Source organism: Lissotriton helveticus, chromosome 3_1 (assembly GCF_964261635.1).
Source record: "Lissotriton helveticus chromosome 3_1, aLisHel1.1, whole genome shotgun sequence".
In the NCBI taxonomy this organism is placed as follows: domain Eukaryota; kingdom Metazoa; phylum Chordata; class Amphibia; order Caudata; family Salamandridae; genus Lissotriton; species Lissotriton helveticus.
Window position 1 is genome coordinate 1,780,933,702 of NC_136061.1, and position 12,947 is coordinate 1,780,946,648.

Genomic DNA, 12,947 nt, shown 5'->3' on the forward strand with positions numbered 1-12,947 from the left:
CGTGGGCTTCAGATGAGGTTATTGAGGCTAGACGTATGGAAATCTTTCCAAAGGTCTCGTCGGACCACAACCCAATTTTATTGTCATTTAGTATAACACAAAGGGACCCGGAAGTTAGATTGTTTACTTTTCCTAGATATATATTGGCAGATGCAGTTTTTGTTGGAACGTTGAAGGCACATATCAGAGAATTTATTGAAATCAATGTAGGAAGCGCATCACTTTGATCAATCTGGGATGCTTGTAAAGCCTCTATTAGGGGGCATGTGCAACAGTATGTATATAAACAAAATGCAGAACAAAGGAAAAAGGATAAGAATGTAATGAATGGTATTTTGCAGCTGGAAAAACAATTAGCCGATAATTTGAGAGCTGGGGTGTTGGGGGCGCAAGATATCGAACCATTAGAAACTAAACTAGTGAATGCACGTTCAACTCTTAAATGTGCTTTAAGGGAAAATAATAGCCGAAAGCTGCTTAAATATAAACTGTCACAATATGAATGTGGGGATAAGGTAGGAAAGGCCCTGGCTTACAAGGTGGCAGATGACCGAGCAACAACATTAGTTAAATGCATTAAAGGCCTCAATAATACTTCATATACTCAGCCAGCACAAATAATGGATCAGTTCGTAACATACTACAAAAAATTATACACTCCAGAGGGTAGCTGCACAGAAATGCAGATACAAATGTATATCAATAAAAATCTTCCAGCCCGGGAATACTTAGATCAAGAATGTGTTAATGGGCTAGAGGAAGAAGTTACGTTAAAGGAACTTCACCATGCTGTTACTTCTCTCCCCTCTAATAAAGCTGCCGGTGAGGATACCCTCCCCATAGAATTATATAAAATATGCGCAGATGAAATCTTACCACTTTTATGTTTAGTTATTAATTCAATTGGTGTTACTGGGCAGGTACCAGAATCGTGGAATACAGCTAAAATTATGTTTTTTCTTAAGAAAAATAAAATACCAACGGAATGCGGCTCTTATCGTCCTATATCAATGATTAACGCTGACGTTAAAGCGTATTCCAAGATACTAGCTCTTCGCTTGGCCCCACTTATGCCGCTGTTGGTAAACGAACAACAACATGGTTTCGTAGCTGGGAGGGACCCAACTACTCATGTAAACATGGCGATTACTGCCTTCGATGTTGCAGCAACTAATCACACCCCACTCGGGATGATACTTTTAGACGCAGAGAAGGCGTTTGACCGAGTGGGGTGGGATTACTTATGGGGGGTGATGAAACAATATGGCTTTAAAGGACGTTTTTTAAGAAGTATACAAGCTTTGTATAGAACTCCTAATGCAAAGATCAGCTATGCAGGGGCGCCCTCTGTCACCCCTACTCTTTGCTCTCTCCATGGAACCGTTTATCAACGCCCTTCAAGAGCAAGCCAGAATAAAACCCATACTTCATGAAGACAACATTTTGAAAATTACCGCTTATGCCGATGACTTAGCCATCTATACTACCGATGTGGCAGAAGCACTGGTAGGGATCTCAGAAGAAGCCAATAACTTTGGGGCTATCGCAGGTTACAAACTTAATATAAATAAAACGCAAGTTATAATGAATTATCAGACTAATCCTCAAGTTGCAGGATATTGCCTGGCCGCGGTTTATTTAGGGGTTAAAATCTCTTCAAGGATCTCGGAAATAAACTTATTAAATTATGAACCTCTACTGAAAGAAGTTGCTGCTCTTCTAAAAAAAATGGCATAAGATCCCGCTTAACCTGTTGGGACGATTGAATCTGATTAAAATGAATATTTTGCCTACATTTTTATATCTCTTTCGTTGTATCCCTCTGCGCGTTAATAATTTGTTTTTTAAAAAATTGGATAGCATTATTAATAGCTTTTTGTGGGGCTACAAGAAGCCGCGAAGATCGATGGCAATCCTGAAATTACCACTGGAAAAAGGAGGTCTTAACTTCCCTGATTTTAGAGCTTACTTTTTTGAACCGGCTACGCAGCCTGTTTATTAGCTATAATCAATCTTTTTTTCATCAATTTATGCTTGGCAGAGAAGCAAAACAATTTCTGGCGAAGGTGCAGGACTCGAATTATTTTAAACGAGTAAAATTTAAGACTGCACGGGATGCAGTACGCATTTGGAATATGATGATGATCAACTGTGAGACTTCTTTTTTCCACACTGACCTGTCACTTTGGGGTAATCCTGGACTTCCTGGGATTTTCAATGATAATACGGGACGAGAGTGGGCTAAATACGGTATTTTAAAACTGGGAGACTTATATGGCTCAAGGGGCTTCTTACAATTTGAAACTTTTAAACTTTTGTTCAAATTACCGGAATTGATGCGCTTTAAGTATATTCAAATAAGGGACTATTTAATCCGTAAAATGAATCTGATATCTGTAAGTAGCTCAGATTTATGGAGTTGCTTTTATTCAACAAATCGAAAATCCGTAATTAGTCTGGGATATAAGTGTCTAAACCAAAATAAATTGGATGAAACTCCTCGATTAGCGACAAAATGGACTTCCATATTAGGATTTAATGTGACAACTCAGAATATTACAGCCGCCTTAGTAAACATCAATAGAACGACTCATTCATCTAGCTTAATGCTACAATCATACAGAACAATATCTCACCTATATTACACACCATTGAGAATTTCTAAATGGGCACAAAATAATTTGAACAGTGACCGTACTAAATGCCCTAAGTGTGGGCTGTTGGCAGCAGATATTGTACATATGATTTACACACGCCCGGTATTAGCAAGGTATTGGTCGGCAATAGAAAATATCTTATATAAACAAAAAGCGATCAGTTCTTCATTATCAGCAGCTTCAATTTTACTTGCTATATACCCGTCTAGCACTATTAACACAGATTTGTTAAATATACTTTTGACCAGTGCTAGATTGGTTATCGCGAGAGCTTGGATCTCTCCGAACCCCCCTCATGCAATGGAATGGTGGGCGTTAGTTAATGAGATCTATACTATGGAGGGTTCAATTGCAAGGAACCGGGGAATAAAAGCAATTAGGAAATTTGCTAAAATCTGGGGCACCTTTCTTTTAGAATAGTACATGATTGCAGAAGATACTAACAGTGGTAATGCCTCAGGGAATACATCTGTGTTTTTTTTTTTTTCCCCTCTGTTTTTCACTTTTTCATTATTGATACAATAATATACACTATCCCATGTGTTTCTTTGTTCTATTTTAAGGTTACATTTGAAAGATGGGTAATGTAAAATGCATGGCGTTACTTTATTTGTATTTTGATCTGCACCGATATTTGATTTTATATCATATGTTTTGTTTAAAATGTATTTGTTGATCATCTTGCCCTGCTTGTCAATAAAAATAATTAAAAAAAAAAAAAAAAAGATATTTGAATATATAGGTATGCATGCATATGCATGAGAAAATGCAATTCCCAGGTTTTCTAGGTGTAGGACGCTGAAACTTGTGACTATTGCTGGGTTCCATGCATTATCTAGCACTCCAAAACAACAGAAATTTTCACCCATGTGAAGTCAGAAAAGAATAAAGTTACATACCTGTAACTCCGGTTCTCCAGCATTGGCATCTTTCATAGATTTGGATGCTTAAATCCATCCCAGTCGTCAGACTGGGAACCCTTGGTAACAAAGTCAACACCTCAATGTACCCCTTCACCCATTTACAATGCTTTGTATGAAAATAAGTTACTTACCTGTAACTGTAGTTCTCCAGTATTGGAAGCTTTCATAGATTCACATAACTGAATCATTCCCCATCGTCGAGACAGGAGTCTCCGGTACATAAAAAAGCAATGCTTCGATGTATAGCAAACTGAAAAGAGGCCTAGGCCCATTTCCCTTTTGCAACAAATAGCCTTTGTTATGCAAAAAGGACCAAACTTTTCCCTGAACCAATCAGAGCTCCTCACCCTCTAGAACACTCCTGAGAGAACCTTTTGCCCCTCAGATTTTTGTGCACTTGTGCCATAAACACCTTTTGTGCCTAATCCGAGGTGAGCCTCTGAGGGAGGAGGGTGGGTGTATGTGAATCTATGACAGCTTCCAATACTGAAGAACTACAGTTACAGGTAAGAAACTGGTTTTCTTACTCCAGTATTGGAGCTTTCATAGATTCACATACCTGAATCAGAATAGCGAGCAGTAAATTATAGCACATTTTGTTTTGTTACCTACAACTCTAAAATAGGCAACATATGTCAGTCCACCATCGCAGTAACTGTCTATAAATACCCATAGACAGATGTCCATAAATTACGTATAATACAGCATACGACAATAAAAATGTGCTTATCTTACCACAGAGGAAGGAGGGATGACAAAGAGGGCTCACTGTTACTGGAAAAGGTTCCTCAGTACTACTTCTCCCACTGTCACATCCTATTTGCAGGTGCATCAAGGCAGTATTGTCTGGTGAAGGTATGAGAACTCTTTCAGGTAGCAGTCTTGCAGACATCCTGGATAGGTACTCCTGCAAATAAAGCAGTGGAGGTGGACAGTGCTCTTGTAGAATGTGCACAAACAGGTGCATTCAACGGCTTGCCCGGCGCCGGATGACAATATTGTATTGTCTTTGAAATCCACTGAGAAATTCCCCTTTTTTACAAGGGAAAAAAAAACCCTCCCTGGGAGCTCTATAAGCGACAAATAGTTGGGAAGACTTGCGGAAAGTCCTTGTTCTTTGCCCGTAGAATTTCAGGCACTGTTGAACATCTAATGAATGAAAAGCTTTTTCCACCGCTGTTGACAGTGTAGGGAAAAAAACGCTTAAGAATCAGTGGCTCATTTAGATGGAAATCTGTTGGCACTTTTGGAATGAATTTGGGATTAGTCCTGAGGACAACCCTGTCCTTCATGAACTGCAAAAACGGTTCTTGTATCGGGAGAGCCTGTTTTTCTCCAATTCCTCTGGCGGAAGTGAGAGCTCTAAGAAGAGCTAGCTTCCAGAATAAAATTTGTGGTCCGAAACAACCCCTTCATGAATTGCTTCATAATTCTTTCAGACCACAGTGATGGACTCAAGGAAGTCGTCTATATCGAGAAATTGCCACCAGGTGTACTTTAATAGAAGCATGGGCCAAACCAGATTTTGCCAACATCAGAATTTATGGAATAATTTGATGTGCCTCTGAGTTTAGAGGATGAATATTAGGTTCTTGGCACCACAGACTGAATCTCTTCAATTTCATCCTATCTGCTCTGTTTGTAGTTTCCGCTCTGGCATGCGTTAGAATATCTCTGCATTCTGCCGTAATATCTAGGATGCGGAATTCGCAATATTCAGGAGCCAGGCCGCTAAGCGCAGCGATTTTTGGTCTGAATGAAGCACTTGTCCCCGGGACATTGTCAAGAGTGATGATATTGGTTGTAGACAAATTGGGCAATCCTCAGACGGCAGGAGCAACTCCGTGAACCAGTGTTGTCTGGGTCACCAGAGCATGTGGCAGGAGGGGGAATCGAAGAAAAGGCGTCGGCAAAGACGCCGGACCATGTTATCAAAAACGCATTCCCCCAGATCCCCACTGGTGATGCCAACTTGCAAAGAACCGCCATTTTGTGTTCTGAGCTGTCGCAAACAGATCCCTTGCTGGAACTTACCACCTGAAGAAGATGCTTTGCAGTATGTCCTGATTGATCTCCCACTCATGGCAGGTCAATTTTAGTCTGCTGAGAGTGCCCGCTTTGACGTTCTGATCTCCTGGAAGGTGTTCCGCCTTTAGAGATACTCCATGTTGGACAGCCCACTTCCATATCTTTTGTGCTTCCCACGACAGGGAGCGTGATCTTGTATCTCCCTGCTTGTTGAGATAGTGCATTGCGGTCGGGTTGTCTGTTCTCACCAGAACAGACGTTCCCTGAATTCTTGGTAGGAAAGTCAGTACTGCCAAGCCTACCGCTTCGAGCTCAAGCCAGATGATGTGAAGCTGTTGCTCTTGCAATTTCCACCGACCAATGACCTGCAGGTCCTGAAGGAATGCTCCCCATCCCTCCAGAGATGCATCAGTGGAAAGACTCACCAAGGTTTTTTTTGGGGGGGGGGGGGGGGGCCTCCGGGTGCACCATGCCACTGCTTGCATCATAGCCTGGGTGACCTTCACCTTGTCGTCGAAGGATCCCTCTACCTGGTGCCATTGGCAATCTAGTTCATCCTGTAATGGATGCATCCTTAGTCGGCATAAAGGAATCCGAGGTATGTAAGAGGTCACTGCCCCTAGTAGCGACTTGTACATGTGGAAGACAATTTTTTCTGTGACATTCTTGGCTAGAGCCATGAGACCCTGTTGTCTCTCTGTGGAGGGAATGCCTTAATTACAGAGGTGTCCAGAATCGCTCCCAGAAACGTGATCTTCTTTGACGGTTGAAGGGACAATTTCTCTATATTTAAAGTCAGTCCCAGTTCGGCGAACAACTGTATGCATGCCGTAGTGGACACCTGGGCTGACGTTTCTGATGGTGCTTTTATCAACCAGTCGTCCAGGTAAGGAAATACTTGGTGTCTGTGCTTTCTGAGAAAAGCTGCTACTGGCGCCAGACACTTTGTAAAGCTTCTCGGGGCTGATTTGCGACCAAATGGTAGCACTTTGCACTTAGCACTTTGAAGTGGTAATGGTCCCCGCCTACTGCAAATCGAAGATACAGTCTAAGAGAAGGATGAATGGGGATGTGAAAATATGCATCCTGTAAGTCTAGAGTGGTCATATGATCCCCTGGGTTTAAGAGTAGCAGAATGTTTAGGAGGGTCACCATTTGGAAAAATTGCTTCTTAAGGTAAGTATTCAGAGCTCTCAGGTCTAGAAAAGAACGCAGTTGGAGAGCATTCTTCCGGACTAGGAAGAAACGGAAGTAAAACCCTTTTCATTTTTGGAAGATCGGCACCGGTTCTATTGCTCCCTTTCGGAGCATTGTCCGAATCTCCAAACGCATCTGAGATAGTGGTTTAATCTTTTGACTTGGAATAGAAGGAGGGAATGGAAGAAAATTCAAGAGTGTGTGTGGATTATATTTTATAGAAGGCCCATCTGTCCGTCGTTATTTTCTGTCCATAATGCAGATGGGAAGCAACTCTTCCACCCATGGGAACTTGTGGAGAGGAATAGCAACATGTAGCCAGATCCAGGAGGTTGTCAATGTCTTTTACCTTTGTCTTTCCCTTGACGACCTCCTCGTCCTCTAGGAGCAGACTTTGTATAGCTCCTTGTTTGTTTTTTACCCTATTGCGGACGATATGATTGTGCTGATGAGGAATAAAAGGAGTTATCTTCCCTGTTGATAACCCCCTCTGTAGGATGAATGGCCTCTTTCCCTGGCGCCTAGAAAGGGCACCTTACGGTATTGTAGTGTACCCAGGGCATTTGTAGTATTCATCTTTGATACCTTGAAATGACTCATCTACTTGTTTCCCAATTAATCTTCTCCATCGAAGGGGAGATCCAGGATCTTAATTTTGGACTTCTGGTCTAAAGAGGTCCATGTATGGTGCCATCTGCCCATCTGCCTGTCTTATCTGCCCAGAATAGCAAGGGCATTATCTGCTTTGACTAAGAGCAGACATGGATGAGAATCGCTTTCCTGAGTTGTCCAAGCATCTCCCCTCTCTGTCAGGAGGTGTTGATATAGGCGCAGAGGGGTTTTTAGATTATTGTTGCGCCGTTTGCGAAAACACGGAATCAGGTTTTGGATGGCCCAGTAAACACACTGGTGCGTCTAAAGGAACTTTATATTGTTTCTCCAACCTAGCGAGCAAAGGCGTAACTGTCGCCGGTGTCTTCATCACTTTTAAACCTTCTTCCCACACATGGCTAACAATCGAGATAGCCTGGACTGATTTTTGGAATGGCTCCTTGAAATCGTATAGGAAGCATTCTGTTTGTATTGTAGCCATAGGAAGCTGGAACATCTTGCAGCTCGCTCCATTATATTATGGAATCTGCGGAGAATCTACCGGTCCTGGTGAGGGAGATGCTGGAGATGGAATCAAGTAATCATCCCATTTTTTGTTGGGATCTGTTATTTCTCCCTCTTCCTGGTCATCATCATCCTTGGTGACCTGATTCTGGAGGTGTATTATTTGAGGAGTCGCCGGTCTAACTTCTTGTTGTGGCTCCCTGTTTCCAACTGGAGTAGTAGGGATAGAGTGTCCTGAGAAGCTGGTGTCAGTGGAAATCTCTTTCCATAGTCTGCCAGCATAAACTGCAGATCCATCATCATGGAGGAGGGCATACCAACCATTCCTTCCTGGTACTCTTGGCGATAGTGCTGTTGATGAGGATATTGGTACTCCCCATATCCCTCCTCATAGTCATCCGTCGTCGTCCTCTTCCTATGAATCCTGCTCTTCAAGCAGGTGCGTTGGCACCAGAAGTGTAATCTTACTTTGGGGAGGTGATTTCTGGAGTAATGCTCCTCTTCCTGATTTTGGAATTTCCCTCGCTGACGAGCCCGTCGACAAGATCGCTGTCGACACCAGTGTCGTCGATGCAATCGTCGACACCTGGCGTAGAGAGCTATCCGTCGTCTACGACATAGTCATCGTTGTCTATGTTCCCGTCGACGATCCTGTAACCGGCGTCGACGACCACCGCCGCCGATACAGTCGACAATGCCGTAGACGATACAGTCGTCAACGCCGTAGACGATACCGTCGTCGACGACTCAGAAATCTTTTTAGCATGATTTTAACGACTGCGCCCAGAAGACCCATGAGTGGTCTTTTTGAGGGCCTTCTCAGGACGTTTCCCTGAGGAATGAGTTTGAGGAGATTTTCTTCTTTTTTGAGATCTCCTCGATGTTGAGGATGACACCTCATCACTGTCACTGGAGATAACCTCCTTTCTGGCCTTTGCGTTTGACACCATATTAAAAGGCGCCCCTCACGTTCTCTCAGAAACTTACTTGAGAAAGTGCGAAATACTTTGCAGTCCTTGGCCTGCGGGTATAGACAATAAATGCAGTCAGTGTGAGGGTCATCAGTGTAGGGCAACTTCTTGGAACAAGTTGCACAGGCTCTAAATAATCCTTTTGAAGATAATCCACAGTAGAACACATTCCAGTAGAATTCCTGAGAACAAAGTTCTTTAATGAAGTTGAAAACACAGAATCTGAGCAGAGCTCAAAGGAGACTCCCTAGCACAATGTGCGGTAGAAAATCTGATTGGTTCAAGGAAAAGTTTGGTCTTTTTTGCATAACAAAGGCTATGGGTTGCAAAAGGGAAGTGGGCCTAGACCTCTTTTCAGTTTGCTATACTGCTAAGCATTGCTTTTTTATGTACCGGAGACTCCCGTCTCGACGACGGGGAATGATTCAGGTATGTGAATCTGTGAAAGCTCCAATACTGGAGTAACTAAACGTTTCCTTCCTATCAACTTCATTATACATGACCCAAAGCTCTATCCAATCAGAAACCACCTCACCCAGCTGTTCCCTTGCCTAAGGCTTTCAATTGTCATATTTCTTACATCAACCATACATTACCATTAGGACTTTAAGCCTTATGACAAGGGGAAGTGGGTTGCACATGAATCTATGAAGGATACCAATATGGGAGAACCGGTTACAGGTAAGTAACTGTAGTCCTTCTGCAGTATTTGGTCTTTCATAGATTATTAAGCTTGAACTCAGAATATCATAGAAGTACCATATTTCAACTCCCATAGAGGTTGGTGGTAAAGGGGCTTACCTTATTAAAAAAGATTTCTCAGCACAGTTCGACCTACCGCGGCCTCCTTGTTGGTCTGCACATTGATACAACAATACTTTGCAAAGGCATGAGCTGTCTTCCATGTGGCTGCTTTGCAAATGTAATTTATGGAAATGCATGCAAATACGACAAGAGCTATGGCGACAACAACTGCCTTATGTGCCCTCACTGATCTGAACATTGGCTTTATAAATTTATGTAGTTTTAATAGTGACACAATCCACCTTGCAACACTGTTTACTGCCTTGCCTTTATTTCCTGAACCCTGCGCTATCAATAGCTGAGCTGTTTTCCTAAAGTGTTTTGCTGCTTGCAAATAAAATGTTTAACTTCTTTTAATGTCTAAAGAATGAAGAGTTTGCTCTGAGACTGTATTTTGATTTGCAAACAATTTTGGCAACATAATTTTCCGATTCAAATGAAAAGACGTCCCTTTTGGTACAAAACTCCAATAGGCACTGAAGTCACTTTATCCTTCGAAAAGATCGGCAACAGAGTTTAACTCCCATTCTGGAGCCAACTCAGGTACAGGTTTCTCAACGAGCCTCTCAAACTCCTGAACTATTCTTTGTGAATACAAAGTTGCTTGATTTGAAGCTCGTAACAATTTGGAAATTGCAGCCAAGTGGACTTTTATTGACATAAATGATAACCCAGACCTCACAACGCAACAGATATGGCAAAAATTAATGTGGAACTGTCTTTAGTGGGTCCAAATTCTCTGCTTGACCCCATATTAAACATAATTTCCGTTTTAGATTATATTTCTACACTGCTGATGGCGTTCTTGCTTCTGTTAGCACCTGGCTACACTCCTTCGGAATATCCAAGTACCAAAGTCTAAGGTAAAACGATTCTGGGTTGTAGTGAAATATTTGAGCCCAAGTCTTCAAGAGCACATTGACATCTGGCTTGACCTGCACTGGTTTGTCTATGCCAAACAGCCATAGATCCACATGCCATTGCAGAAGAGGAGCATGGCTCCGCCCTGTCGTCAACAGACGTGAAGTCAGCAGAGCCATATGTTCCCCTCACAGCGCCTGACATCAGTTTATCGGCGAAACATTTACGCGCCACAACACGGAGCTGTAGTGTAGTTCCTATATTCCCAATAGGCTCTGCGCATTGGAATAATATATCCTATAGATTTGACGTAGGACTGAGACAGGGAACTGCATGGAAAAGTATTGTTCTACTGCTGTGCCTGTAGAAAAGGACCACTTTTTGTTGGATCCCCTTGCGCCCCTCCCCCACCAAGATTTTAGACTGATGGTGTTTTTCGACTCTGTAGTGCAGTGGGCTCTGTTGTTCAGGCCCCAGTGCATGTGCTTCGACCCCCAAATTAGACTTACCATTGGCTAATACCGGATAGGCTCATTTATCTTGCTTATAAGTCTCTAGTATATGGAAGAAAACAAGTTACATACCTGTAACTTTGGTTCCCCAGTATTGGTAACTTTCATTGCACCTGACAGCATGGCTCCTGAGCAGCGAGAATTCATGAACCTTCCCATCTCAAATTAAATAAGAGGGATTCTCTCCCAGGCTAGAGCTCCTTCCACGAATAAGACTTACCGTTTCAAATGGAAAATATTTTGCATATGGTGCAGGAAAGAAGGTGTTGGCCCTTTCTCTTCTCAACCTCATCAACTTCTGCATTATCTTTGTCCTTAGCTAAGACGGGACTGGCCCATTCATCCATAAAAGTTCACTTGGCAGCGATTTCTCGGTACAGATGTTCTGCGTCTGGACCTTCTCTTTGGTCTTCTAGGATAATTAAACAGTTTCTTAAAGGATTGTTCCGTGTATATCCCCCAGTGAGGCCTCCGCCTCCTACTTGGCAACTAAATTTGGTCCTCACACAGCTCATGAAAGACCCATTTGAACCAATACATCGAACGGACATGAAATTCCTTTCATGGAAATTGGCTCTCCTTCTTGCCCTCACATCGGTGAGACGCATTGGGGAGTTGCAGGCTCTCACAATTCAGGAACCGTTTCTCCAATTCAAAAGGAATACAGTAATCTTAAGAACTAATACGAGGTTCATACCCAAAGTGCCCCCTTGACTTTCACCTGAATGAGCCAGTTATTCTTAAATCTTTTCTTTCCTCACCCTTCCACACAAGCGGAGAGGTCACTGCATTCTCTGGATGTACAACGATGCTTAAAATTTTATTTGGATCGCACCAAAGGATTTCGTAAATCTTCCCATTTGTTCATTGCTTTTGGTGGTCCTCGCAAGGGCCTCCTTCTTTCAAAACAAAGTATTGCGAGATGGATTTCCAGTGCCATTCTCCATTGCCATTCGACAGCGGGTAAGCCGCTGACCTGCAGAATTAGAGCGCATTCCACAAGATCGGTGGCTTCTTCGACAGCTCTCTTCGCGGGAATGCAAATCAGAGACATTTGCAGGGCTGCGACTTGGAGCAGCGTGCACACCTTTACAAAACATTACTGCTTGGAATCCTTGACACAGGAGGACACAAGTGTGGGCCAGGCAGTCCTGAGGAACCTCTTCCACTCATTGGTGAGCTTTCCTTTCTATCCCACCTTCCTTTTTTCTGCACATTTTGTTTCCCTCATGTACTGATGGCTATTGCAATGCATGTTTATGCCACAATATGTGTTTTTTTATTGCGGACTGCTTGCTACTCTGATACAAAAGCATGGGAATCTATGAAAGTTTCAAATCTGGGGCAAGAAAACAAGTTACTTACCTGTAACTTTGGTTCCCCAGTATTGGTAACTTTCATAGATTCCCATGCGCCCACCCACCTCCCCGAGGAAAGCTCAGCCTTCAGCAGACGGGGTGACTGTTACACAACGGCTACGAAAATCTGAGGTTCCTTCAGGGGGGTTCTATGGGGTGAGGCTCTTCGGATTGGCTGTTGCTTAGTTTGGTCTCTTTTACAAAAAGAGGCGGATATGCTACAAAAGGGAATGATATATCAAGAACAATGGTTCATGTGGCACATTAGTTGTATAATTAATAGATATAACAACCGTTAATCAATAACATATAAAGAGGGTTTTAAAAGGGATGTCCAAAAGCGAAGGAGAACTCTACACAATAAGATGTTGCATCATCATTTATAAAACATTTTTTCATTCAACCATCATTTGAAATTTTTCAATCAAAATTACATTTATACACATATAGTGTTTTAAAAATACAAAAAGTGCAGAAGTGACCCAAAGTGTATCAGAAGAACCAAAAAACCACATAGAAT

General features: G+C 42.5%; 1 protein-coding gene across 1 annotated transcript in view; it reads right to left on the reverse strand.

Moving 5' to 3' along the window:
- CEP85 (centrosomal protein 85) overlaps positions 1-12,947 on the reverse strand; it is a 416,919-nt gene that overhangs the window by 163,820 nt on the left and 240,152 nt on the right. The window lies entirely within an intron of this gene.